Source organism: Lemur catta, chromosome 14, assembly GCF_020740605.2.
Source record: "Lemur catta isolate mLemCat1 chromosome 14, mLemCat1.pri, whole genome shotgun sequence".
NCBI lineage: Eukaryota > Metazoa > Chordata > Mammalia > Primates > Lemuridae > Lemur > Lemur catta.
In genome coordinates this window covers 61,132,999-61,151,311 of record NC_059141.1, presented here as the reverse complement: position 1 = coordinate 61,151,311, position 18,313 = coordinate 61,132,999, and the positions used below count along the sequence as shown (strand labels likewise).

The following is an 18,313-nucleotide window of genomic DNA, read 5'->3' as shown; positions in this document are numbered from 1 at the left end:
TAAGTTAGAATGTATTTATCTGTTACGATTCACATTTTGAAGAATTTGTGCGAATGCCAGTGATGGTATTGTTAGCCTGACTTTTCCCAGTCTCCTGCATTGTTGGCTTAACATACATTGTGAAACTCTCAGGTATTTATTTCTGAGGGGAGTATGACATAGGAATGAGAACTATAGGATAGAACTTATAATAGTGATTTTGAGGTTGGTGGCTGTATGTCCTTGCAATTTTCATCCATAACTACTTAGTCTGTGGAGTCTGCACTTGTAATGTGAAAGGCAGTCTTGTTACTAATTGGTTTATTTTAAATGGAAAGAATTTGGGGTAGTGACCATCTTCCTTTTCTGAAGACAATCATTTTAGACCATTCCCAGACTGGCTTACTTAACTGGCTTTCATAAACTGCAAAATTCCTAATATGCCCCATTTTTGTGCCTTAATAATCATTCAGGCTTTGACATGCATTTCTTGAGGATGTTTTAACATATTTTTGAATTTTCTCTAGAAAGCAATCTGATGATGTGATGAATAATTTTGCTGATAACGATTGACTAAAGTGAAAACAAGAAGGATGAAAAAGTCTAAACAAACTTTTTGTTTCTTGAATATAAATAACAAGAGCACCTACTCTTTTGGGAAATGATATAATTGTTGCTTCCCTGGTTACCAATGAAACTGCAATATACTACTGCTTTGTTATGAACAACTGAACATGAATCTCAGTAATTGATGTCTGACCAAAAGAGGAGTTAAATATCTTCAAGAGGTCAAACATGAAAAGCGAATTATCTTAGTCTGATCATAAGATGGCATATTTTGCTTCTCCTAAAAAGAGAGGGAATTGGTATTTACAAGGATTTGTTTGAGTGAGCCAGGAGTGCAGTCAGAGGGTCTTGCTGTGAATGCTGGCCACACCTCACTGCATGACCTTGAGCAAGAAAATGTATCCCTGAGCCTCTTTTTCCTTATCTCTACTATAGGATCACACCCTTTGCCTTGGCTGCCTAAGAGGACTGTTATAAGGTACACTAAAATTGCATCTAAGAAAACCTGTCTTAAGCTATGAAGGATTAAGAAATGTCAGAAACTATTATAATTTTGTGGCCCTTCAGCTGCAGGGCCAGCTGCAAGAGTTAAAGAGAGGCCAGGGATTTGATGTTCCTTCAGAAGTGAAGAGAAAACATTCCTGATAGCATTGTTATCCTCAGAAAATCTGGTCTTGCATGTCTGCTCAATTCAGTGAACAATTTTAGCATCTGCCGTGGGCATTGCACCTAATGGAGGGCTGTTCATAAATTCTTTAGGGTTTGTCTTTGTCAGTTTGGGGCTTGTAACAAAGTACCACAGAGTGGGTGGTGGCTTGTAAACAACAGAAATTTATTCCTTGCAGTTCTAGGGGCTGGGAAGTTCAAGATCAGGGCACCACCAGCATGTTGGGGTTCTGGTGAGGGCCCTGTTCTGGGGTGCAGAGGGCCACCTTTGCACTGTGTCCTCTCATAGAGAATGTGAGAGCTCTCTGGGGTTCCTTTTATAAGGACACTAATCCCATTCACGTAAGCTCCACCCTTATGACATAATTACCTCCCAAAAGCCCCAGCTCCTAATACCATCCTATTGGGGGGCAAGATTTCAACATACAGATTTTGGATGGAAACAATATTCAGTCCATTGCAAGGTCCAAGTTGCTTTATGATCTCCAGGCTACCCAAATTACTCGCTACAACTTCATCCAGAAAAACATTAGAATACAGGAATCTGTCTCACTCTAAAAAGGGAATTTATTATGCTTAAACCAAATCTTCATATTGAATCCCAAGAAATTCAGACCAGAATCTGAATGCAAGCCTCCATGTTGCTTAACACTTGGATATTTATAATGATTTATAATGAGATTTGAGACTGTCCATTTAGGTATATTCAGAAACTTGTTCAAATAATTGAAGTATGTTTTCTCTTCTGTCACCACTTACTGCTGATTTTCTTTCTACCAACCTTCCCTGCAGAGATTCTTCACCTAGATAACCACCAGGAACAACAGTGATAAGAGTCAGAATAATAATAGTAGTAGTAGTAGCAGTAGGAATAGCAAAGCTATAATTTATTTAGCTCCATCAGCATGCCATGCACTCTTATTTCTTATTATATGATTTCTTTTACCTTGAAATATTAGCAGAATCATCTCTATCCAGTGGTCTATCTTCCTTGTTGCTCATTCATTCTTAACCCCTTGCAATCCATTCCTCTAATTCTGCACTAAAATTACTGACCCAACAGCTACCAGGGACCCCCTTTGCGACCAAATTCACTAGTTCTTTCAAAATGCTAATTTGCTTTCATTTTTCAGCACCATTTAACTCTCTGGAACAATCCCTCTCTTTTGGGAATGCTCCACATCTTGGCATCTGTCACCTCTATTGCCATTCTGAGAGCTTCTTCTTGGTCCACTCTGACTGCCCCTCCTGCTGCCAGTTCCTATGAGTAAATTCTGCTCCCTCCATTCTCTGCAACTTCTCAGTTTTCAGCTCTCATAATTTCTCACCAAGATGTTGAGCTGGCTCCTCTGGGAGACAGCAGAGTGCAGAGGTGAAGGGAGAGTCTCCTGCCTTCCTGGTCCACAAGGTCACAACCTCTCTGTGCCCCTTCCAAGCTCAGTGACTATGTACATATAAAGTCAGTTTTAGCCTTCTCATTGGTAAAGTAGGGATAATAATAGTATCTACTTTATAGGATGTCTGAGAGGGGTCAATATGTTACAACATGCAAAAATGCTTAAAATAATTCCTGGCCCATGGTAAATGCAATATAAGTGTTACCATTGTCATTGTATTAATATTAGTTATGATCATCGTCATTTTAAGCGGTTTCCCTGCTGTTGGATCACTTGCTTTCAGTATATCCTGCACACAGCAGGCACATTATCCTAAAACAAAGCTTAGTTTATGCTGCTATTTTTTAAAATATTTTACATTTATGTTTGTATTCTGTATTGCCTAACAATTTTAGTCAGCCTCAGCCTGGTTTTCAAGGCCGTCCAACAGTCCTGTTTTGTCTTTCTAGGCTTCTCTACAATTCTTAGTATAATATTCAATACTGATCTCTCCCTTCCCTGCTGTGCTTTCTTCACTTTCCAGAATTGTGCTCTCCTTCTATCTCCATTAAAATCCTACCTGCCATTCACAAGACCCAGAACAAAGGCTACCCGCCCCTTGATGCCTTTTGTAATCCTCTATGATCAAGCGTAAGTCTATCCTCTCTGAAGCCATTAAGTAAAGGTCTTTATTTTTAGGCCTCTTTTGGCCCTGTATCTCTCTATTTGGCATTTTAGTTATTCATGTACATGTTGTTATCTTTCCTTCTAGATTATAAACTCCCTGGGGAAGAGCTTTTGCCTTTGTATAGCTTTCCAGCTCCCAGCACAGGACATTAGATCCAGCAGGCAGATGTTCAATGAAGACTATTGAATTCATGTTGATTTCAATGTCAGAGTAGAGCTGGATATTCACCTCCTTCCTTGCTGTGTTTGCTCAGCAGACTCATTTGCATAGGCCACTGTCCCAGTTGGCTCCAAGAAATGGTGGGGACTTATGGAGATTTTCTTTTCTCTCTCCATCTTTTAGGTTTTAGAGGTTGTCAATTAAATACAGGTCTTGTCTCAGCAAATATTTATTGAATATTTGTTGAATGACAGAAGAAAACAAATAAAAAACATTTGCTGTGTGAGAAAAAAAAATAATGAATAACCACACCCTGTCCTGCTTGTCTGCAGAAGTGAAAAAACATTGTAAATAGACATTTTCTGGAGGAAAAACACACAACCCACACTTGCTTCTGGATGGTGCAGAGAATATAGATTAAGTCTCAAATTCAGAGGCATGCTTCTGTTTACCAAGCACACGGGGTAACACCATCAAAATACCACTGGCTTTTGCAATGAATTCTTTGATCTTTTTAAAAGTAACTTTGTTTCTCTATTGCATTTGACTTAGGTTAAGAGTCAAATCAATTTACCCTTCACTTTATTTTTGTCAGTGTGGTAATTTTATGAGTAATGCTGTTGGCACCCAAGAAAGGTTGCCACAGGAATGAAAGAGACCCTATAAGCCAAATAGGAATGTGAGCTCCCACAGGAACTAGGGTGGCGGATGCTGTCAGGGGACCTGTCAGGATAGGACAGCTAGTGCATCTTCTTCAGAGATCCCAGACTGTTACTGTCTCCTGAGCACCCTTGGAGCCAGCACACAGTGACGGAAGCAAAACTTCTGTCTATGAGGTGTAGTCATCTCCTGACATCTGACCCGTTAGTACATTACAAGGACAACCGTGGAAATAAAAATTGGGGAGTTTAGGCCAGGTGCAGTGGCTCACACCTGTAATCCTAGCACTGTGGGAGGCCAAGGCAGGCGGATTGCTTGAGCTCAGGAGTTCAAGATCAGCTTGAGTAAGAGTGAGACCCCGTCTCTACTAAAAATAGAAAAATTAGCTCTGCGTCGTGGTGCTCAATGGTAGTCCCAGCTACTCAGGAGGCTGAGGCAGGAGGATCCCTTGAGCCCAGGAGAGGAGTTTGAGGCTGCAGTGAGCTACGATGACACCACTGCACTCCAGTCAGGATGACATAGTGAGGCTCTGTCTCAAAAAAAAAAAAAAGATGACAAAATTGCATCGATAGTTTAGGCACATACTTTGATTAATTGTATTGCTTCTTGTTTGAAATATAATAAATTACACTTAAAAAATTGGAGTCGTTTAAATGATTAATGATTATTAACTAAAGGGGGGACAATTAAAATATGTCATACCAATTATGGATCAATATAGTAATATTAAAGTTTATTTTTTAATTTTCTTTGTTCACCTTTTATTTTTTGCTTGAATTTTCTTGAGCTGTATTTAGGAATGAAGACAGAATAGAAATGATAAGTATAACTTTTGCTGAGGTATCAATACCACGTTTGTCTTGGCCACTGCTTCCAGAAAGCCCTTGCTTGACTCTCCAGGACTGAATTTAACCCTAGGACCTAGTTAATTCCTGCCCTTGCACACGTCACGCAGCAGTGGTTGTTTAATTGTCCATGTTCCCCACTTCCACCGCAAGGTGCTTGAAGGCAGATCGCACCTCCCCGGCTCCTTGCTGGTGTCCAGGCTGCACTTGACCCACAGTCTTGGACATTTGACTGACAACGTTTCGGCCCACAAGTTTTTAAGCATAACAGAAAGTGAATTACTCACTAATATTTATAAATTGAGAAATTTTACCAAAATCTGTATTTCTAGCTTCTCATAAAATATCTAAAAGTCTGATAACACTGGACCTATATTGCTACAAAAACCTGGAGCAGAATTTCATGGCTGCAGAATGTCACGAAAGGTTCTCCAGTCTGCCGTGTCGCCGTCCACGTAAAGCTTAGTTCCCACCTCTGTACAACCCACATGGCCTACAGGCATTTGGGTTTGCTGCACGGCGCTGCGCTGTTGCTTCCTTTCCTGTTTATCCCATGAGAGGGATGACCTCAAACTGCTCCTCCCACTCAGTGTGAAGGGAGCATGGATCTGGCTTCCTAAGAAGGCTGCCCTTCCAAGCCACCATTCTGCAGAGCCACAAGTAGCTCCTCATCTGCAGTGGCCCTGCCAACCTGGAGGAGCCTTTCCACATGGGCCTGGCTCCCCGTGGGAATGACTCAGGTCGGGATTTGCTCACAGACCAGCTGGGCTTCAGCGCTGCACCCTCTCCCGTCTGGAGTCTTATGCTGCTCCCCCATCCTGGCCACACAGTCTTGTCACCTGCTCAGCCTCAGAAGCAAGAAGGTGGCAGATACTCTGGACCACCCAGCAGAGAAGACTTTGATTTTTTTCTAAGTAAAAATTGATCAGTGTGGGATTTAGAGATTTTTAAAGGTGACTTTGTTTAAATTGAGAATTGGGCAAGGTAGGGATCTTCATTAAAAAGCACCATGTGGTCACCAGGGTTAATGAGGCAGATCAGACCAGCCCTGACACTAAATAAAGGCCAGTTAACTCCAATCACCGCAGGCCTGGGTGCTTTCTGTCAGTGCAACCTTCCTGTGGGTGTTTCCCAGCCTGGTGTCTCTCTGGCAGAGGCAAAGACTGGCTCCCAAGGACGGCCCCTGCGCAGTTTGGCGAGGGTCCTGCCTCTTCCCTCCTCGCTGCTCCTCACCGGCCTGCAGCTCCTCCATGGAAGGCTCTGCCCGACCCCGTCTGCCCTGTATAGTGCTACAGACAGGAAAGCAGGACCGAGAGGCCGTGTCTGCTGTGGCCAGTTCAGAGACCAAACACAGAGATTCAGACTCTCAAGGCCCCTTTCCCCCATCCATATAATAAACTCCTAGAAGAGAAGATCGCTGAGTTCTTGTTGAAAAGTTATTTCTATTAATAAACGAAGACAAATGATGCCAACACAAATGTTGTTCAACTGAGTACCAGGTTTCTTACCTTGTCTTTCCTTTTGTGATGAAAATAACTGGTGTTTATGTAATCTTCACCATGTGCCAAATGCTGCTCTAAGAATTTTACCTACTTTGTCTCAGTTAATCTTCAAAAAAATCTCTATGAGATGGATGCTATTACTAACCCCATTTATAGGTAAGGAAACAGAGGCATTGGAAATGTTCAATACTGTGCCAGGTATTTTTAATATTTCTAAGTGATTCTCATAAAAACCTCTATGCATAGATATTTTTACCTCCATATTACAAATGAAGACACTGAGAGTCAGAAAATTCACGACGTGTCTAGGACAGCGTTGCTTATAATGATAAAAGGAGGATTTGGATTCACTTTTTTCTGTTACCAAAATGTGGTGGTATAGAATAGATGACTGCTCAGGTTGACGGGTTTAAAATTTCTCCTTAAGATTTGCCTAGGAGCCCTCAGTTTCTCTATCCAAGGTTCCTGAAGTGGAGAGTATAAGAAGTACCAAATACTAACAATGATCTTAAAACAATGCATACATAATAATGCCTCTAACTCCACCTTGACTTTTGAGATTCACACTTGACTGTACCACTCTCCTCCTCCTGATTTATCTCATCAACCAAGCCCTGGATGCTCCCCTCATTCATGAAAGACTAGGGCCTGGCCCAGAGCCTGTCTCTCCACTGCAGCTACTGTCGTTAGCACGAGGGGCTTCAGCATCCACAAGGCCACTGCATCCAACATCTCAATCTCTTGCTCCCTTCTTCTCCTCATCTCCAGCAGCCGCCTTCTGTTCATCCTAGCCACACGTTTTATCATCACACCATGGAACCCGCCCTCACCAAAAGCTACATCGTGTCCACCATTACTTGTTGAAATGCTCCATTCATTTAAACACTCTCTCTTACTAGCTGGCTTGTTTAAAAACCTCCAATATTTTTTGACCCCACCAAACTCTCAATTTCCCCCAACACTTAGCTCCCTGGGACCATGACTTTTCTGTCATTCCTGTTTGGATCCCAGGATTCCAATGTAAGTTACTCTCTTCCCACTTCATACACACAAGATGAACCTCTCTATCAACCTTCCCCACATTGACAACCAAGAAGCTGGTGATAAACACGAAACTGGGAGCTTGGCTGTACTGTTTATGATCTATGTTCAGGTCATCATCTCTAACAGAGCTGTCAGCACTGTCCATCAATCTCACTAATTTTTCTTTCCAGTTCTCTCTCCCACCTTTTATTCTATCTCATAAACAGCTCTCCAATCCTTCCATTTCTTTGCATTCTCACTTCAAACACGCCAGACTCAGCCACCACCATCTTATTCAAATACCAAAATATTTTCTTAATCAGTTTCTTTCAATTCTGTCATGTTCCCTTTCCTATCCATTCTCCACACAGAAATCAAAGTAATATGTTTAGATCATATATTTTATCATTTTATCTCCCTGCTTTAAAACATTTTAGTGTCGTTACATTGCTAATAAGATAAAATAAAACATTCTGATCTTGGCTAGCCCACAGGTCTTGCATGATCTTTGCTGTGCCTAAACCTCACCATCATTACATACAGTATTTCACCCCTTTACATGCTACCTTCATGATCTTATTTTAGTTTTTTGGACATGCCAGGCTTCTTGCTGTGGGGATTTAGCTACGCTCCCTGCAAAGAGGTTTTATCTCTTTCTTTGGATCAGGTCTCTAAGTTGACCACGCCAGTTTGCAGGGAGTTAGCTACACTCCCAGCAAAGAGGATTTTTCTTCCGATCGGGTCTCTCAGGCAGGGGTCATCGCAAAGGACGAAAAAATAGTAGGAAACAGAAATAATAATAATAATACACAGAGCCAAAGATATAGTTTATAAAGTAAAGGTTTATGAAGATAGATAAAAGCAGGGTATCCGGATGGGGATATTTCCTCCCGCTAGAAATATCTCCAAAACTGAACATCCACACAAGTATTATATAGGGTAGGTACAGGCTCCCGTTGCCAAGGGCAATGGGATTCACATACTAACAGGCAGTTTGCTTTAGGGTCAAAGTCTTCTAAAAGGCTACTACAGATCCTTTAACTAACTCTAACTAGGGGAACAATGAGTTGTAAAATCTTCTTGGAGTAAACTTCTAAGTTTTCTGATAAGGCTATTACTTTAGCAAAAAACAGAGACATCTTGGCTCTGTGATTGTGTTCTTGGAGACAGAGATGATTTCAGAAGTCAACATGAGCTGTGCTTTGTGTTAATTACTTTAACCGTATGGCTCCTTCTGGGCCCGGCTTGGGCATTAGCATATCTCTCTGCTCAGCTCTCATCTCCGGGGGATCCTTGCCAGCTCCGGCAACCCATGGCTCTAGGAAGAGGCCTGCCTTGTCTTTCAAAACAGGTGAGAACCATAGGCCCAGTTTACAGCTGTCTCTTTGAAGTGCAGCTATTACTGACCAAGGAGACGCCCTCCTGAGACGAGGCAGCTTTTGAACTAACACATTTCTTTTTTTCTTTAAGGCAAAGCCTTATCTGACTTCTGAAATCAAATCTTGTCTACAGAAATACAGGGGGCATTTCTATGACTCAGTATTCTTAGGCCCAACATCTTGCCTGTTCAGGATATTTTGCACATGTTACCTCTACGTTTTACTCTCTCTCCAGAAACCACTCGTTACTTAATTCTCACTGTTTCAAGATCCCAGCTTAAATATCTCATTTTCAGCTCATGATGAAGCTTCCTCCCTCCCTGTCCATGGTGGTGAAGTGCTCCTGTCACTCACTCTCGCAGGACTGTGTACTTTCCCTTTGAAGGACCAGCCATTGTTAGATTAAATATTTATTTAAGTACTTACATGTTTAAATTCTATCTTGGAAGTTAGATTGTAAGATTAAGAATGGAACATTCCATATATGCTTACTTATTCTTATAATCCAGGGTTTAGTGCCGTGTCTGAAACTTGAGACATGTCTGTTAAACACCTAAGCCACTCTGTGTTAAACTAGATTTGATACCTTGGACTTTGGGCCTCAACCTCTCAAAACCTTAATTTCCTGAGTGGCACACTAGGGGCACCGTACTCCTGAGTGCTGTCATGGGGTCTTAATGTGATAATGGGTGGAAATCACACTTTGGCAATCCAAAAATGCTATGCTGACCACAAAGCTCATGAGCCCAGCAACAACGAGCCCACCTAGTGCCCAGATCTTGGTCTGCAATACCATTCTCCAAAGAAAGGAACTCAGGTTCCTTGGAGAAGTAGAAGATTCTAGGCTTGGGCAGGAAATACACAAGATGAACCTGGAGCATATTACATGGTGCAAGACAACAAAGAAATACTAAAAACAGAACAAACAAATAAAAAAAACCAAAAACTCTCATTGATGAGGATGTGTCAAAGCAACACAGAAAACAATCCAGAGAGTCCCCAATGTCCAAAGGTAGGAAAATTTGAGCAAAAAAGTAGTTTTCAGTTATAACCCAAAGTATAAGACAAATGTCTATGAGATCATACAGACATGAATAAATGATTAAATGAGAAAGAAGAGACAAATCTGCCATACAGAAGAATTCTACGTAATTTATGTAGTCAACTCTCAAGTTGTTGGCTGTGCATAGTGACTTCCTTCCTTCCTTCCTTCCTTCCTTCCTTCCTTCCTTCCTTCCTTCCTTCCTTCCTTCCTTCCTTCCTTCCTTCCTTCACAGTACACATGGAAAAAGAAACAAAAAGTAACATTACAGTGGAAAAACCTGATAAACACTACCTTAGCCAGGTGATCAAGGTGAATACTAACAATCATAAATCATGTTGATACTATGTACCCTCGATAGAATGTGATGAAAGTAGAGCCTTACTACACCTGTGGTCTTCCTTCTCCAAATGCATAACCCCAATCTAAAAATGAGAAGCACACCAAAATTCCAGTAATAGGGCATCCTGCAAAACACCTAGAACCAGTACTCCCTAAAAATGTCAAAGTCATCAAAATCAAGCAAAATCTGGGAAACTACCACAACCAAGAGCAGCCTAAGGAAATATATCAACTAAATATAATATGGTAACCTGGTGGGGATTCTAGAACAGAAAAGGGGGCGTTAGATAAAAATTAAGGAAGTCTGAATAAACGATGGACTTTAATTCATAATAACCTATCAATATTTATTCATTAATTGTGGCAAATGTACTATGCTAATGTAGGATATAATGTGATTTTATCTTACCTCATGGAGGAAATAATAGAGGAAACTGGGTATGGAGTATAAGTGAAACCACTTCTCAAATATCTGTAAATACAAACTTTTCTAAAAATATAAAGTCTGTTTTAAAAAATATAATGCATGATATCATCATCATCATCGTCTACTTGCTGTATTCTTAAGAATACTCATATGCACCTACCTTCTTTCCCCTGATCGATGTTGTTGTTGTTGCTTTTGTTTTTAATGTATTACTGAAACTTCTGAAACTAATACAACCTATATCCAATGTATTGTGCGTGGAAGAGATGGTAGACTGAGCTAATTTGTCAACACATATCGGTTACTGAAGATCTTCCAGCTTTCCCTCCTATCATACTACAATTCTGTGAAGGTCTTATGAGATTATGTTATTTTGAATGCTTTGTGAACTGTAGAATGCTCCATAAATTCAGGACAATGATCTACTATGACTTGCCTTCTCCTTAAGGTACCCTGCTGGATGTTCCCAAGCATTGTGGCCTCTTCTCTGGCTCCCATCTCCCTTCCTGTGCTGAGACACTTCCCTGTGTCCTGTCTTTCTCTGTTCCTCTGTCTTTGCTCACACTCTTGCTCTCTCTCCTGCTGCTCTGTCTTCTCTTCTTGTTCTTGTGGAATGACTATGAGAATAAAATTCAGATTGAATTTCCTAATACTCTTCTGTGCATCATATTGACTTCTCCTATTTCTATTTTTTAACTTTGCAAAATAAGAGTGTGCTGTGGATTCAGCAGAAGTGTGTAAGAGCAAGTAGGAGAATGTGTTTGGGACCCTATAGGCCATAGAAGAGGAAGGACCAGAAATTCCAGAAAAATCAATAGCTGAATTCTTACAGAGAAAGAGAATCAGGGAACATTATGTCTCTATGTCCAATGAGAGGCGTGTTTTTCGCTCTCTAGGAAATGAATTCCTGAAAATGATGGCCAGATAAATCAGACATTGTGACCCGTGGAATTGCTGTTTCCCTCAGTTGACAATGTGTAGACGAAAAGGCTTGTAACCAGTACCACTTCTTATGCCATTTTCTCTTGTTTTGTAACAGAAAATTTAGCTCTGATAAGGGGCCCAATTGCAAGATAGTCTTAAATTCTCAAACGGAGCTAGACCTCTGGTTTGTATGCAAACATTTTTCATTTTTTAAAACATCTGAATGCAAAAAGTGTTGGAATGAACAAGTGGTTCAGTCTAAAGGCCATTGCCTGCCTTTCTGGAAGATCTAGAGAGAAAATGGAAGGAGGACAGGAAGAAAGGAGAATGGAGAAAAATGGCTTTTCTTACTTTCAAATATCCGGCTGTAATGAGTTCAGACTGCGTTGTTGTTTGCAATAGGTGATAATGCCTTTCATAAAATCCTTCAGTTCATGTTAATTGAGTGAATAAATAAAGGAATATATTTAAAACAGTGCCAAGGTCTTTTGTAGGAGTGATTCACAAACACTTATAAATACTGAGGAAAAAAGTCAGTAAGAATTTTAATTTTTCGTATGAAGTCTAACAAAATAAGTCATTGTATTTTCTGTACCTCACCATGAAAAGTGCAGTATTGACATGGCATGAATATTTGGGAGCTAGGTAAATCCAATTGAAATTCCAGCCCTCTTACCTGCTAACTACAAGGGCTCATGTAAATGGTTAACTCCCTTCACCTCAGTTTTTGCATCTTGCATAAGTCCAGGACTAAAAATAGGCCCTCAGATATTATCAGATAGTTCCCCTTTCCCAGCTAGTACCTAACACACAGCCCTTAATAGGCAGGAAATTTAATAATCATCTTTCTTTGTCACCACTTTGTTATTTAATAGTTGTCCAGATGTGGCAGTGCTCTAGATGCCGTAGGAGAATAAAATGTAGTAGTTAAAAATGAGTCCAAACTAGTTTATTTTTGATCACAATTACAGTGGTCATGGATGGAAATGGAATGTTCCCAGGGAGTAGATAGTGGTAATAGGTGTGCTCATTCACGGGCTTATCATTTTACAGCGTCTTCTGTTTTCTATGTGGCTCATAATTAGGATCCAACATTTTTATATTTGATAATTGTGCTTTTCATATTAGAGTCCATTATTCTACTGTGAAAGCTTGAAAGCGAGATGGCATATAAATTGAATTTGTGTATGTGATATACTGTGTATTTGAGGAACCAAAAATATGAATTCACAAATTAAGTAGGCATCTTTATTGTGTCTATCATATGGATTTTCATTACACAAACTACATAAAAATCATTACAGAAAGGGCCCAGGGAAGCAGGGCAAATGGTGAAATTATTTGTTTGATGTTAATTCAGTGCTTTGCTAAATGGTGTGAAATTGTCCTAATGTTACATTTGAGAAAAAGGACCCACTGAGTGCCTGTTTTGAGCCAGGCAGTGTGTTAGGCATATATTTATATATGTTGTCTCATCTAACAGTTATAACAACTGAGAAAGGGATGGTCTGTCCTTTAGATTTTAGATGAAGAATGTGAAGCTTGGAGGTGTGAAATGCTGGTCTCAAGGCTGCATAGCTCCTTTGTGATAAATCCAGGACTTAATGCTGTGTATATTTCATACTAACCACAACGTCAGTCTTTCACTCTGAGGATGATACATACTAATTTTACTCGGAACTTGGGGAAATTAGAAACAAAAGCAGCTGACAATTGAAAGAGGAGAATTGTGAAGATTGTGACTGAAAGTGATATCCCCAAGAAGCTAATTGTGAAATGGAAGATGAAAGCTGGGCGTTGGGTGTGATGATCTCCCAGGGATCATTCCAGAGCGTAGACTTATTCTGTGGTTTTATGGAATTAATGCAACCCTGATGAAATGGAGCTTTTTTTCCCAGTCACCATGGATTAATTTCAGACAAAGAAATCACATGCCATTGAATAAAAATCTAAATATTTGATTTTATAGAACAATTGTTCTCTTTGTCATTTCATTTTCCTTTCCATTTAAAACTGAAAATCAATCTATCTCAGGGCCTTTGTGTGTTCTTGGAGATGTGCACTGCTACTTTCTGCCAAAATACTTGTCAAATGTTCAAATAAATCTGTAATACTTGGGCCAGAGTCATTAATGGGAAGAATCCCTTTTACCCAACCTAAGAAGACCAGAAGTACCTGCTCCCCAGTTTGTGCAGTGTGACCTTGAATTCAGGATATCTATGAAAATTTAAGCACTTACACACCTCTTTGTTAATTATAAAATAGCCAGCAAACTTCAGGAATCATCTTGTGAGCCACAATCAGGGACAAACAGAAAAAGGAATACTAAGTACAAAAAAGCATGATAAAATGGTAGCAGGACAACTAGAGAAACAGAGTTTGCAAACGCTGACCACTCCATTAAAATCAGTTAGACTGTGCCAAAGTATTTCCTGATGCTACAATGCCAAAATTTCTCTTCCCTGTCCCACAAAATACACAAGCATTTCCAAGACTAGAAAGGTCTCTAGTCCGTGCTGATTCATAAATGGGTTGCTGTGCCTTTTGGTTATAACAAAAAGTTATTAATGGGAAATGCAAATTAAAACCACAATGAGATATCACTTATCTCCAAGGAGAATGGCCTTTACCAAAAAGTCCCCAAACAATAAATGTTGGCATGGATGCGGAGAGATAGGAACACTCATACACTGCTGATCGACTGCAAACTAGTGCAACCTCTGTGGAAAGTAATATGGAGATACCTCAAAGAGCTCTAAGTAAAACTACCACTTGATCCAGCAATCCCTTTACTGGACATCTACCCAAAGGAACAAAAGACATTCTATAAAAAAGACGTCTGCCCTAGAATGTTTATAGCAGCACAATTCACAGTTGCAAAGATGTGGAAACCACCCAAGTGCCCATCAATATGTGAGTGGATTAATAAAATGTGGTATATGTATACCATGGAGTTCTATTCAGCCACAAAAAATAATGGTGATGTAGCACCTCTTGTATTATCCTGGATGGAGCTGGAGCCCATTCTACTAAGTGAAGTATCACAAGAATGGAAAAATAAGCGCCATATGTACTCACTATCAAATTGGTATTAACTGATCAACACTTAAGTGCACATATAGTAGTAACATTCATCAGGTGTCAGGCAGATGGGAGGCTGGAGGAGGAGATGGGTATATATACACCTAATGGGTTCAGTGTGCACCATCTGGGAGATGGACATGCTTGATGCTCTTGACTCGGGTGGGGCAAAAGCAATATATGTAACCTAAACATTTGTACCCCCATAATATGTTGATATAAAAAAAAATTAAAAAGTTATTTATCCTCTTAGCCAAGACAGAGAGCCTAGTAATTCACCTTATTGGTATATCTCCTAAAGAGTTTGGCAGAATCGCTGTGTTTGGAATTTGTACTCAGTGCCCTGGCTTTGGTGGAACACATAGCAATGGTACAAATCACACACAAGGGAAGCATTTACAATTCCAAGACCAGCTAGAGAAGCAAGCAAAGCATTGCAGGAGTAGAGTCAGAGTGGAGTCATGTCTTTCTTAGAGCATCAGAAAGGGATTCTTACAAGTGTCATGTCCACTGGATTTAATAGAGGCCTAAGGCATCATGTTCTTCCAACCATTCAGGAGATCTCAAGTAGACGACGTAGTCAACTCTCAAATTATTAATAGATGCTGGGAAATAAGATGACAAGGCTAGATTGAGTGAAGACAATGAATGCGCAGCCAGGAGGTTTGACATTTATCTTCTATGCCATGGAATTTGCAGTAGGAGTAGGTCGGCTCAGATTTCTGGTTTTGAGATCATCAGGGAAGCAGAGTAAGGATGGAGTAGATGGTGGTGAATGGTGGCAAGGAGACCATTTAGTCCTTTCCATTTCATCGAGTGGCATTAGGAAGATGGTAGATGTAAAAGAATTAGCCTCAGCAGAGTTGGGGAAACATGACCCCACACACAGGACACAATAAATGACTGATATAAAACAGTTCATATTTAGATGCTGTGTGATGGTGTACAGTCTTCATGTGCTAATGGAGTTCTGTGATGTAGGTGAGTGGAGAGGTCTGGAGTCTTCAAAGTGAAATTGAGAGTTGAGCTGGCAGTCGAAAGGGGAGTAGGGAACAGCATAAATTGTATCATAGACAAGGATTGGTTAGTAGGTCACAGAAGAGAGACAATCCTGACTTGCCCAAGGTTTCTACTTTGGTTTGGGACCTTAAAGCACTCAGCCCCACTCTAGCAGAAATGGCTGCATCCAGCAAGAAGAGACCATTTTATCTGACATTTGGCATCTGGAGAGATCCAGCTCTAGGTCTTGTTTTACCCATTTATAACGATGCTCATTTTATTCTCACAGTGCCCTCTTAGCTCCTACATTCTGGCTACTCATAATTCCACCTGAGCAAATGCAAAATTTAGTCACTACCAACATCCAGTCTTAGCTCTGCTCTGCTCTCAGGGCTCAGCGTCTTCCCTAAACAATGCATTAGGCAACAATCAGGGCTGCTATGTGTAGCCTCTGTGAACTCCTTCCTTGGCACTGGGTGTTTTTAATAAATACGGCATCATGAGTCATACATTGGAGGTATTTCAATACGTGACACTAGAGTGGAGCATTTACAGACTTCTGGGAGCAATATGCTTCACATACATGGTCTGCCTTCACCCTTTCAAGAGTCCAATGAGGAGGGTGCTTGAATCTCCATTTAGTATATCTAAATAGAGGCTCAGAGAGTTAAAGTGACTTGTCCGAAGTGTATATCTAGGACTGTGATGATTTAAGAATCTTAGCCCTAGCCTAATTTTTATCTGGAGTACTGGATCTAAACACACTCACAATTGAGGGTTTACAGTTGAGGTAGGAAGGATGAAAGACTGGAGTCTTATCTAAGCACATTAACAGCCATCTAGGTCCTGGATCTTTCCCTGTACCCTTACTCATTTTGTATAAAAAAAGTAAAAATATTAAAAAAAATTAACACTGAAACAAGATTTGCCTTGCTAAGCATGTTTTCTAGAAGGATGGGTCTGGGGGTTTATCAAAGCAATTAAGACGTTTTTGAAATAGAAGTAACAGGAGCTGGGTGTCCATCAGTGGGAGGTGTTGGGCAGGGAAAGGAATGTCTGAGAAGAAAAAAAATTAGAAGAGAAAATAGGGATTCAAGATAGAGAGAGATGACTGCAAAGTTGTACGGAGTCTTGAATCACTTAAGGGATAGGCAAGAGAAAATAAACCAGGTTGGGATTTTTGCCTCTGAATCCACAAAGTCCGTGCACTCTAAATGAGATTTGGAGCATTTTAAAATCTTTTATTTTAAGTTCTGTGTTGAACATTTTTATCCTCCAAATCATTTTCTTCCAGTGTGCTAAGATTATAGCCTTTAGCTAATGGTTTTCTTTCTCAGTTATGCTCCCAGCATTTATAAGCATTAATTTTGCTGAACTGATATAGTAAAAATGTTCAAAATAACATTTGGAAAAGCATTTTAGTCTAACTACTCAAGTATAACCTATAATCTTTCCTTCTTACACTACACACATGGAGACACACATGCTCATGCACACGCACACACACACACACACACTTACATCTGTCTTTCCAGGCTTTACCTCTTTATCTAAAATGGTAGAAATTTTTTTTCATAAATAGTCAGAATGTATAATTTAATCTTCTTTTCCCCAAGAGAATACATGTAGCCCTCTATTCCAATAAGGAATTTAAAGAGCAGACTATCTAGAAGCCAAATACAAATAACAATAACTTCCTGCTGAATGAAGATAACACATTCACAGTAACTTTTGTTGTGTTCAAAGAGGTGGTTTGTATTCAGAATCTGGTTTGAAGTTAAAATTAGGATATGCTGATAATTTTCATGTAAGGCGTAAAAGAATACAAGAGTCAAAGTTGACTTAAGGGGGCTTTGTTTACTTTGTTTTGTTTTATTTTGTTTTTCCTGGGCAAGTGGGTGAGTCATCTTCCCAGAAGTGATTGATTCAGATGCCTACAGGCAACCAAAAGGAGATGTCATGTAGACATTGGGTATATAAGGCTGGAGCTCAGTGAAGAATACGGGCTAGAGATTAAAAAAAAAAAAAAAAAGTGAGAGCATTGATAAGGAAACGTTCTTTAAAGCCAGGAGACTGGGTGAGCTCACCAAGGAATTGTGTGTACATGGAGAAAAGCAAAGGAACATGACTGAACTTTAAGGCATATCATCGTTAGAAGTTAGGAAAAGGAAGAGGATCTAGCAATGTGGACAATGAAGGGGCAGCCAACAAGCAGGGAGAGAAGTCAGGAAATGATGATGTCCTAACGGCAAAGGAGGGAAAGTATTTCAAGAACAAAGGAGTGATCAATCATGACAAATGCCACTGCGAGGTCAGGTGAAATGAGAACTGAGAATTGCCTGTTGGACACTTGAGAAGAATGGCACCAAGAATTGTGAAATTAAAGGCTGAGCAGAATGAGTACAAAAGAAAGGAGGTAGGGAGGTGAACCAGCAAGTACAGACAAGCCTTGCAAAGAATTTTGTGTCTGCCTTTCACTGGATCGGGAGGGAATATACAGTGTTCTGCTACAGATGAAGTGAAGTTAATTAAACTGGCAGCTAAGGAAGTTATCTCAGCAAGTTAACTAGATGAGAACGTGTGTGTGTGCGCATAGTGGTGTTGGAAATATGGGGAGAAAATATAAGGTGTGAAACAGTCACCCTTGATGATGA

At 40.1% G+C, this 18,313-nt stretch overlaps 1 protein-coding gene across 5 annotated transcripts in view; it reads left to right on the top strand.

The window, feature by feature from the left end:
* The window catches only part of NRG3 (neuregulin 3), a 1,032,879-nt gene that overhangs the window by 342,130 nt on the left and 672,436 nt on the right, over positions 1-18,313 (top strand). The gene's annotated exons all lie outside the window — the stretch shown is intronic.